Raw genomic sequence first — 9822 nt, 5'->3', positions numbered from 1 at the left:
TAGGAACACTTTTACACTGTTGGTGGGACTGTAAACTAGTTCAACCATTGTGGAAGTCAGTGTGGCGATTCCTCAGGGATCTCGAACTAGAAATACCATTTGACCCAGCCATCCCATTACTGGGTATATACCCAAAGGACTATAAATCATGCTGCTATAAAGACACATGCACACGTATGTTTATTGCGGCACTATTCACAATAGCAAAGAGTTGGAACCAACCCAAATGTCCAACAACGATAGACTGGATTAAGAAAATGTGGCACATATACACCATGGAATACTATGCAGCCATAAAAAATGATGAGTTCGTGTCCTTTGTAGGGACATGGATGAAACTGGAAAACATCATTCTCAGTAAACTATCGCAAGGACAAAAAACCAAACACCGCATGTTCTCACTCATAGGTGGGAATTGAACAATGAGAACTCATGGACACAGGAAGGGGAACATCACACTCCGGGGACTGTTGTGGGGTGGGGGGAGGGGGGAGGGACAGCATTAGGAGATACACCTAATGCTAAAGGACGAGTTAATGGGTGCAGGAAATCAACATGGCACATGGATACATATGTAACAAACCTGCACATTGTCACATTGTGCACATGTACCCTAAAACCCTAAAGTATAATAAAAAAGAAAAAAAAAAAAAAAAAAAAAAAAAAAAAAAAAAAAAAAAAAAAAAAAGACCTAAATAATTATAGTGACACACCATGTTCATGAATTGGAAGACTCAAAATGCTAAAGATGTTATTTCTCCCCAAACTGACCTACAGGTTTAATGCAATTCCTATAAGGGTCTTTTTGGAGGCATAGGCAAGCTTATTCTAAAATGTATATAGATAGGTAAAGATCCTAAAAGACTGAAGACAATCTTGAAAAAGAAGAATAATATGGGAGAAGTAACTCTTGCTGCACTAATAAAGAGTGTTGTATTAGTGTTGCATTAGCAGGGAGACAGACATGTAAATTAATGGAACTGCATAGTGAACCCAGAAATAGACCTGCAAAAATATGCCCAACTGATTTTTTGACAAAGGTGCAAAAACAAATCAATGGAGGAAAAGATAGACTTTTCAACAAATGTTGCTGGAGCAATTTCATATCCTGGACTAAAAGAAAATGAACCTCAACCTAAACCTCACACTTTATGCAAAAGTTAATTCAGAATTGATCACAAACTTAAATGTAAAATCTGGGTTCTGAGCTAGGCAAAAACTTCTTAGACTTGACACCAAAAGCATAATTTATAGAAGGAAAAATTGATAAATTAGATCTCATTAAAATTAAAAACTTTTATTCTATGAAAAACCCTGTTAAAAGGATGAAAAGACAAGCTACACAGAAGGGTAATATATTTGCAAATCATGTAACCAAAAAAGAACTAGTGTCTAGAATCTATAAAGAGCTCTCAAAATTCAGTTGTAAAAAATACCAAAATATTCAATTAGAATATGAGTAAAGGTCATAAATAGACATTTAACCGAAGATGATAAAATTGATCAACATCATTAACCATTAGGGAAATGCAAGTTAAAATACCAATGAAATGTCACTATGCACATGTTAGAAAGGTAATATTTTAAAAATTACAAAATCAAATGACAAATATGTAGACACTAGATTGCTCATATATTGCTGATGAGAATGTGAAATGATTTAACCACTAATACAAATATACAGATTCAACCACTGTGGATTAGTACACAGCACTTTCTTATATAACTAGTTAGACTTTGGAAACTTTTGAGAGAAAAAGAAATCTATATTAATGCAAAAACCTGTGTGTAAATATTAATAGAAATTTTATTTGTAATAGCCAAAAACAGAAAATAACCCAGATGTCTTTCAATAGGTAATTGATTAAACATACAGTGGTTTATCCATGTCATGGAACACTATTCTATGACAAAAAGGCATAAATGATTAATGCATATACAGTAACCTGAACTAATCTCCAGAGAATTATGCTGAATTAATATAGTCAATCCCAAAATGTCACATACTGTATGATTCCACTTATATAGAACTCTTGAAATAACAAAATTACAAAAGTGGAGAACAGATTACTGGTTGGTTAGGGTCATGGGTAGGAGGAAGGAGGATGTGGCTATAAAAGAGCAACATGAAGAATTATCATGGTGGTGGAACTGTTCTGTGTAAATGTCAATATCCAGGTTGTGATATTGTTCCATAGCTTAATAAGACATTGCCATTGCGGGAAAGTTGTTAAAGAGTACAGGGAATCTCTCTGTATTCTTTTTAACAAATGTATGTAAATCTCTAATTATATCAAAGTAGAAAGTTTAACTTAAAAAATTTGATGGAAAAAACCACTCTGGGATTATGATTATAGAATAGAACATAAATTGTAAAATAGTCATGAAGTAAAAATAATGTAATTTGGAAATGAGAAGTCTTTAGTGAGGATGAAGAAGAGAGTTTAAGAGCACTAATTTTAGCATTTTTCAATTAATTTTAGAAGCTTCTTCAAAGAAATAATACATAATAAGGTGATAAACATTATGTATGGATCAACAACTTTAATTTATTTTTATTGTTAAATTTAAGTAAATTAAGACAATTTCTATTTAAAATGCAACATGTGGGCTGGGTGTGGTGGCTAACATCTGTAATCCCTACACTTTGGGAGGCCAAGGCAGGTGGATCACTTGACGCCAGGAGATCGAGATCAGCCTAGCCAACGTGGTGAAACCCCATCTGTACTAAACACACATACACACTCACACACACACACACACACAAATTAGGCAGGTGTGGTGGTACACACCGGTAATCCCAGCTACTTGGGAGGCTGAGGCATGAGAATCGCTTGAACCTGGGAGGTGGAGGTTGCAGTGAGCTGAGACTGCACCACTGTACTCCAGCCTGGGTGACAGAGTGAGACTCTGTCTGAAAAAATAAAAATAAAAATAAAATAAAATAAAATGCAACATGTGCAGTTTGATCCCATGTTGATTATTTTTGTATCTGCCCATTTATCCTAATTTGGGCAATGAATGATGTTTAATTCCTCTTAATAATAGAAATTTAGAGAGAGTCAGATTTAGGATGAACTTTTACTTTGTAATTTTCTGTGATATTTGAATTAGTCATACAAAAATGTCTTACTTTTCCAAAAGAGTCACTGAATAGAGATCAAAATTAAAAAAAAAATCAATTTGCAAAGTAACAGAAAAATAAATAAATAAAATACCTAGGTATAAACATAAATGACTTAGAAATAGATATCTCAATCATCTTGATATTGAAATTAGCATAAAAAGAATTTAAAATAGTTGACTAGTCTGTTCAGGAAATTAGAGGAAAACTATTGAGTTTCATCACAGATTTAGTATGTTTTTAAAAAGCTCAAATAAGAAATTTAGAACTGAGAAATACACATCTGATATTAAGAACTCAATGATGTGTTTAAAAGCAAAACAGATACCACCAGACAAGACTGGTAAATGAAGTCAGTGAAAAAAAATTCAAATTAAAGTTCAGAGAGAAAAGGTAAGAACTATAGAAAAAAAAACCTGTGAGAGCTACTTGGAAAACAGTAGGCGTAGTATAAAATATATGAAATTTGACTGGGCATGGTGGCTCACGCCTGTAATCCCAGCACTTTGGGGGACCAAGGTGGGTGGATCATGAGGTCAGGAGATCAAGCCCATCCTGGCTAACACGGTGAAACCCCATCTCTACTAAAAATACAAAAAATTAGCCGGGCGTGGTGGCGGGTGCCTGTAGTCCCAGCTACTCGGGAGGCTGAGGCAGGAGAATGGTGTGAACCTGGGAGGCAGAGCTTGCAGTGAGCCAAGATTGCGCTGCTGCACTACAGCCTGGGCAACAGAGCGAGACTGTCTCAAAATAAATAAATAAATAAATAAAATAAAAAATATATTTATATGAAATTCAAGTCCCAAAAAGCAGCTCAAGTGGGAGTAAAATATTATCTTCAAAGAAGCAACAATTAGATTAACAACTACTTTTTCAATAGAAACAATGGAAGCCAGAAGAAAGTAGAATGACATCTTCTACTAAATTAATATATTAAAGAAATATTTTAAGAAAAAAGCAAAATGAGTTCAGAGAGAAACATAGAAATTCAGAGAAAAAAACAACAATAGAAAAGGCAAGTGTAAATGAATATTAACTAAATAACACAATAATGGTAATGTTTTCCTCTGTTTAAAATATATTTAGAATGAGATGCATTATAACCATACATTAAAAAAATGACAAAGCAAATGTGCTTAAAGCATTATCAGAGAGGTAGTAAAGGTAATAATTTGCATTATCAACTTAGTAATAAGTACCAATAAGCTAGTCTACACATGCTCATCTACAGAATAGCTACTTAAAGAAAAGTAGAAAAGAAAATGTATAACTATTAGAACAATGGAGGAAAAAAATGGAATAATAAAAACAATGTTTTATTAATCCAAAAGACATCAAGACATGAAAACAAAGGAACAGAAAACCAAGATTAAGATGGTGGTTGTAAATGCAAATATATTAGTAATTTAGTGAAAATAAAATACTCTTCAGGTTAGTATTTAAAAGAGAATGATTTGTTTAGATTAGTATATGTAAATTTGGAGGATACATAAGAGTTCATCTTTTTTGTTGTTTTGTTTTCATTTCAATAAACTAATTTTATCTTAAAAAAAGAGAGAAAGAAAGTGGACTAAATACTCTAATTAAAAATCCCAGGCTGGGGGCTTTGACTCATGCCTGTAATCCCAGCACTTTGGGAAGCTGAGGTGGGCGGATCACCTGAGCTCGGCAGTTCAAGACCAGCCTGGCCAACATGGTGAAATCCCCCTCTACTAAAAATACAAAAATTAGCTGAGTGTGGTGGCAGGCACCTGTAATACCAGCTACTCAGGGGGCTGAGGCACGAGAATCACTTTTACATGGAAGGCAGAGGTTGCAGTGATCCGAGATTGTGCTGCTACTGCACTCCGTCCTGGGCAACAAAGGGAGACTCTGCCTCAAAAAAAAAAAAAAAAAATCCCAGAGCGTCAGACTGAAGAAAAATATAAAACTACATCTACGCCACTTATAAAACACACATCTTAAATATTAGTAAAATGATATTTTAAAACACATCAAACACAAACCAAAAGAAAGCTGAGGTAGGTAGCCCATGCTAGTATCAGACAAATCAGAATTAAGGCAAGAAAGATTTCTAGAGATAAAGCAAGTTATTTCATTATGATAAACATGTCAATCTACCAGGAAAATATAACAGTTCTAAATCTGTAGAATGTTCTAATTACTGAACATAGCATGACTTCAAGATATATAAAGGAAAAACTGACTCAATTAAAAAGAGAGACAAATCTACAATCATGGTGGGAGACTTATAAAACTTCTCTCAGTAGTTAGTAAAACAGACCAAAAAAATCAATAATGTTATAGAAGATCTTAACAACGTGACCAATAAACACAGAATACTGGAACTAAAACAATGAAATACAGTTTGTTTTCTAGTTACATGAAATACTTACCAAAATTGCTAAGAAAATAGTAAGTATGTAAGGGTTTAAAATATACAATGTAAGTTTCCATTTCAGGCAGCCAGGAAAAGAATAGCAAAAGAAATTCAAAGGAAGTAGATGGAAGAACATAATAAAAACACAAATTCGTGAAATAGATATAAAATAAAGAAAATATACAGAGCCAACACTAATTCTTTGAAAAAAATTAATGAAGATGATAAACTTCTAATGACGCTGATGAAGAAAAAAAAGTACTAGTAACAGGAATAAAATAAGAACATCTGTGTATATCCTACAACTATTAGAAAGATTATAAGAGGATAGCCCAGACAATTTCACTTCATTAAATTTAAAAATTTAGATGCAACGGACAAATTCCTCAACAAACAAGAGTTGTCAAACCTGACCCATGGAGAAACAGAAAATCTAAATAATTTTTAAAAAATGTTTAAATAAATTAAATAATATCCTTGCCAGAAGGAAAACTCCAGGCCCATATGGCTTCATCAGTGAAATTTTCCAAATATTCAAGGAAGAAATAATATCAATCTCATATAAGCTCTTCCCGACCAAAGAAAAGATGCAGCACATCCAAACTTGTTTTCAGAGGACAGTTCAATTTTGATATGAAACCCTGACAAGGATCCTAGAAGAAGGAATATTGCAGACCAATGTCACTCATGAACATAGACATGAAAATCTTAAATGGAAAATTATACATCAATGAAATTACTGCATAAGGGTGGTTTAACATTTAATACATTAACCAGTATAATTCACCACATTAACAGAAAATAGAGAATTATTTCACAATTCTTATTGGAAGAAAGAAAACAATGAAGAAAATTCAATACCCATGATTTTCAAAAAATCCTTTTAACGAACTAGAAATAGAACAGTTCTTCTTTAAGTTGAAAAAGACTTCCACAGAATCTTACAGTAAACATTGTACTTAATAGTAAAATAGGAAAAATCCTTGCCCCTGAGATGGAATAAAACAAAGATGCTCGGTTTACATCTTCTCTTATTCAACTTATACTGGAGATTCTATCAAGTATAATCAGGCCAGAAAATTAAGCGGCATGCTAAAGATTGGAAAAGAAAAAAATACTCTTATTATTTAAAGATATTATAAGTATGTACATAGAAAATTCAAAAGAATGTGCAAACAATTAGAATTAATGATTTAACTTAGCCAAGTGACTGGATACAAGGTCAATATAAAAATCGTTTGTTTCCATACAAGAAACAAATAGACAATTAAAATGGTAGAATCTATATACTATTCAAATTAATGTTTGTATTTAGCAAGATAAAAAGGAAAATTATAAATAGAAAATTAAGGAAGCATCAATGTGCTTAGAAGTAGATGTAACAACATTTGTGAAAATCTCTACACTATAAACCATAAAACATTATTGAAGGAAATTAAAGATCTAAATAAATTGAACAATATGCCATATTTGTGGACTGGAAGACTCAATATTATAAACATGCCAATTTCTCTAAATCTTATCAACAGATTCAGTTCAGTCTTAATCAAAATCCCCGCAGGGGTGTGGGCATGTGTGTCTACCTGTGTAAATTGAAAAGCTGATTCTAAAATGGATATGGAAATGTAAATGGGCAAGAATTATTAAGGCATTCCTGAAGAGCAAAAAAGCTGGAGGACCCATACTAACAGACACCAAGAATTGTTATCTATGGTGATTAATATAGTGTGATACTGACACAACGATAGACATACTGGCCAGTGTAATAGAAGAGAGAATCCATAAACAGACCTACACATATATGATGTCCTGGTTAATGACAGTGACATTGCAATAAATCGAGGAAAGAATGGTCTTTTTAATAAATGGTATTGTGTCAACTGAATATCCACATGGAGAAAAAATAAATCTTGACTTTTATTTCACCCCTTACACAAAAATCAATTCCAGATGGATTGCAGATGAAAATATGAATGGTATAACGATAAAGCTTTTAGAAAAATGTCTTCATGATTTAGAAGGATGTCTTCATGATATCTTAAGTGTAACACAAAAAGTACTAGTCATAAATCAAAAAATTTTGATATACTGGACCACATTAATAATACAAACGTTTGTTCTATGAAAAGATACTATTATGGGAGTGAAAAGACAAGACACAGAGTGGAGTTATAAATTTGCAAAACAAGGAATTCATGTGCATAATAGATAAATAGATTGTATGTATTTTATATATCTTCATATACATATATGTATATATTAATCCTAGTAATCAATAAAAAGGCAAGAAAAAACAATAGAAGAAAAGAGCAAAAGACTTGAACAGCCCCTTACAGAAGAAGATGTCCAAATGGTGAATAAACATATGAAAAGGTGCTCAACTTCATCAGGCATCAGGGAAATACGAAAGTAAAACCATGACACAATACTTCAACATACCCACCAGAATGATTAAAATGAAAAAGACAAGAAAAAAATCATGTTGGTTGGATCAATTGTATTTCTCCTTGCATTGCTGGTGGGGCTCCTAAGTTGGCAAAGACATTGGAAAACTACAAGTATCTGCTAAATTAAAATATGCAGATCCTGTGAGAGAAGAGTTCCACTTTTAGGTATATATGTCTAACAGAAATGTAAACACATCTTCACCACGAGCATGTATGAGGATGTTCATAGGAGTACTATTTGCAGGCCAGGTGCGGTGGCTCACGCCTGTAATCCCAGTACTTTAGAAGGTTGAGGCGGGCGAATCACTTGAGGCCAGGGGTTCGAGACCAGCCTGGCCAATATGGTGAAACCCCATCTCTACTAAAAATTAGCCAGGTGTGGCAGCAGGCACTTGTAATCCCAGCTTCTCGGGAGGCTGAGGCAGGAGAATCTCTTGAATCCGGGAGATTGAGGTTGCAGTGAGCTGAGATCATGCCACTGCATTCCAGCCTGGCAGACAGAGTGATACTCCATCCAAAAAAACAAAACAAAACAAAACAAAAAACAAAAAAAAAAAGGAAAGAAAGAAGTACTATTTGTAGTAGCTCGATATTAAAAATAACCTGAGTGTCCATCAAAGCTGGCTGACCTGAAGATGAGTCTTGGACCCACTAAACAATAAATCTCCATTTTAATCTTCCCCCAGCCCCTGGAAACCACCATTCTGCTTTCTGTCTCTATGAATTTGAACTACTCTAGGTGGCTCATGGCTCCACCCAGAAGTGGAATTCTTGGATCATACCATAATTCTATCTTTAATTTTTGAGAAACCGCCATATTGTCTTTGACAGAGGCTGCACCATTTTACATGGAATAATTTAGAGTAAGCTTTTAAGTGAAAAAGAAATTTAAGATAGAAGCTGAATTCAATTGAAGAAAAACAAAGAAAATTACATTTATTTTCCACACCTGTGTTTGTCAACTGAAGAAATGCATACCTGCTATAGTAGTTTGAATGATGGATTCTGCTGTCTACCTTTTGAAGTCCGGTTTTAATAACTTGCCCCTTGAAAGGGGCCGGGCGGAGACCAAACTACACCGGTCGCGGGCAAGAGCTCTTTATTGGAGGTATCGAGCGGCACCACGCAAGGAGAAGGAAGAGAAGAGAGCGAGGGCTGCTGGTGTGCTGGGTTTTATATCCCTTGGGCCTACGTGGATTGGGCTAGGGGCGGGCCCAAGGGAAGGCGGGAGATGCTTCTTTCTGATTGGCCCTCCTTTGGCGGGTTCAGACAGTGCCCGGTCAAGGAGGGGAGAAGAACCCGGAACTGGCCCCATCTTAAGGTACGGCGCCGTTTTAAGGTACCCCATGTTACCTAACACCCCTTATTATTTTCTCATCTGCAGAATGCCTAGAAGGATGACTAGCATGAATCTGTCACTTTATATCCTGTGCCTCCACGTGATAGAAATATAGGCATTCCTTTCCTTTTCATGGACTAAGAAGTAAGCAGCAGCTTTATTTATTTAGAGACGGGGTTTCGCTCTGTCGCCCACGCTGGAGTGCAATGGCACTATCTCAGCTCACTGCAACCTCTGCCTCCCGGGTTCAAGCGATTCTTCTGCCTCAGCCTCCTGAGTAGCTGGGATTACAAGCATGCGCCACCATGCCTGGCTAATTGTGTATTTTTTTAGTAGAGATGGGGTTTCACCATGTTGGTCAGGCTGGTCTCGAACTCCTGACCTCAGATGATCCACCCGCCTCGGCCTCCCAAAGTGCTGGGAGTACAAGCGTGAGCCACTGCACCCAGCCGTAAGCAGCAGCTTTAACCAGGGACATGTATTATTTTCCCCTCCTCTAGCTCATCTCTTCATGGACATCATTATAGCACTG

General features: G+C 35.2%; 1 long non-coding RNA gene across 1 annotated transcript in view; it reads right to left on the bottom strand.

Moving 5' to 3' along the window:
- Positions 1–9002, bottom strand: part of LOC131384415 (uncharacterized) — a 63634-nt gene extending 54632 nt beyond the window's left edge. The window contains exon 1 of the long non-coding RNA XR_009215242.1: positions 8930–9002. This is a non-coding gene — a long non-coding RNA (uncharacterized LOC131384415). The remainder of the gene's footprint in view (positions 1–8929) is intronic.
- Positions 9003–9822: the final 820 nt, after the last annotated feature.

This window comes from Hylobates moloch, unplaced genomic scaffold (assembly GCF_009828535.3).
Source record: "Hylobates moloch isolate HMO894 unplaced genomic scaffold, HMol_V3 SCAFFOLD_10, whole genome shotgun sequence".
NCBI lineage: Eukaryota > Metazoa > Chordata > Mammalia > Primates > Hylobatidae > Hylobates > Hylobates moloch.
The sequence above is the reverse complement of the archived record's forward strand: the minus strand, read 5'-3'. Positions and strand labels throughout refer to the sequence as shown.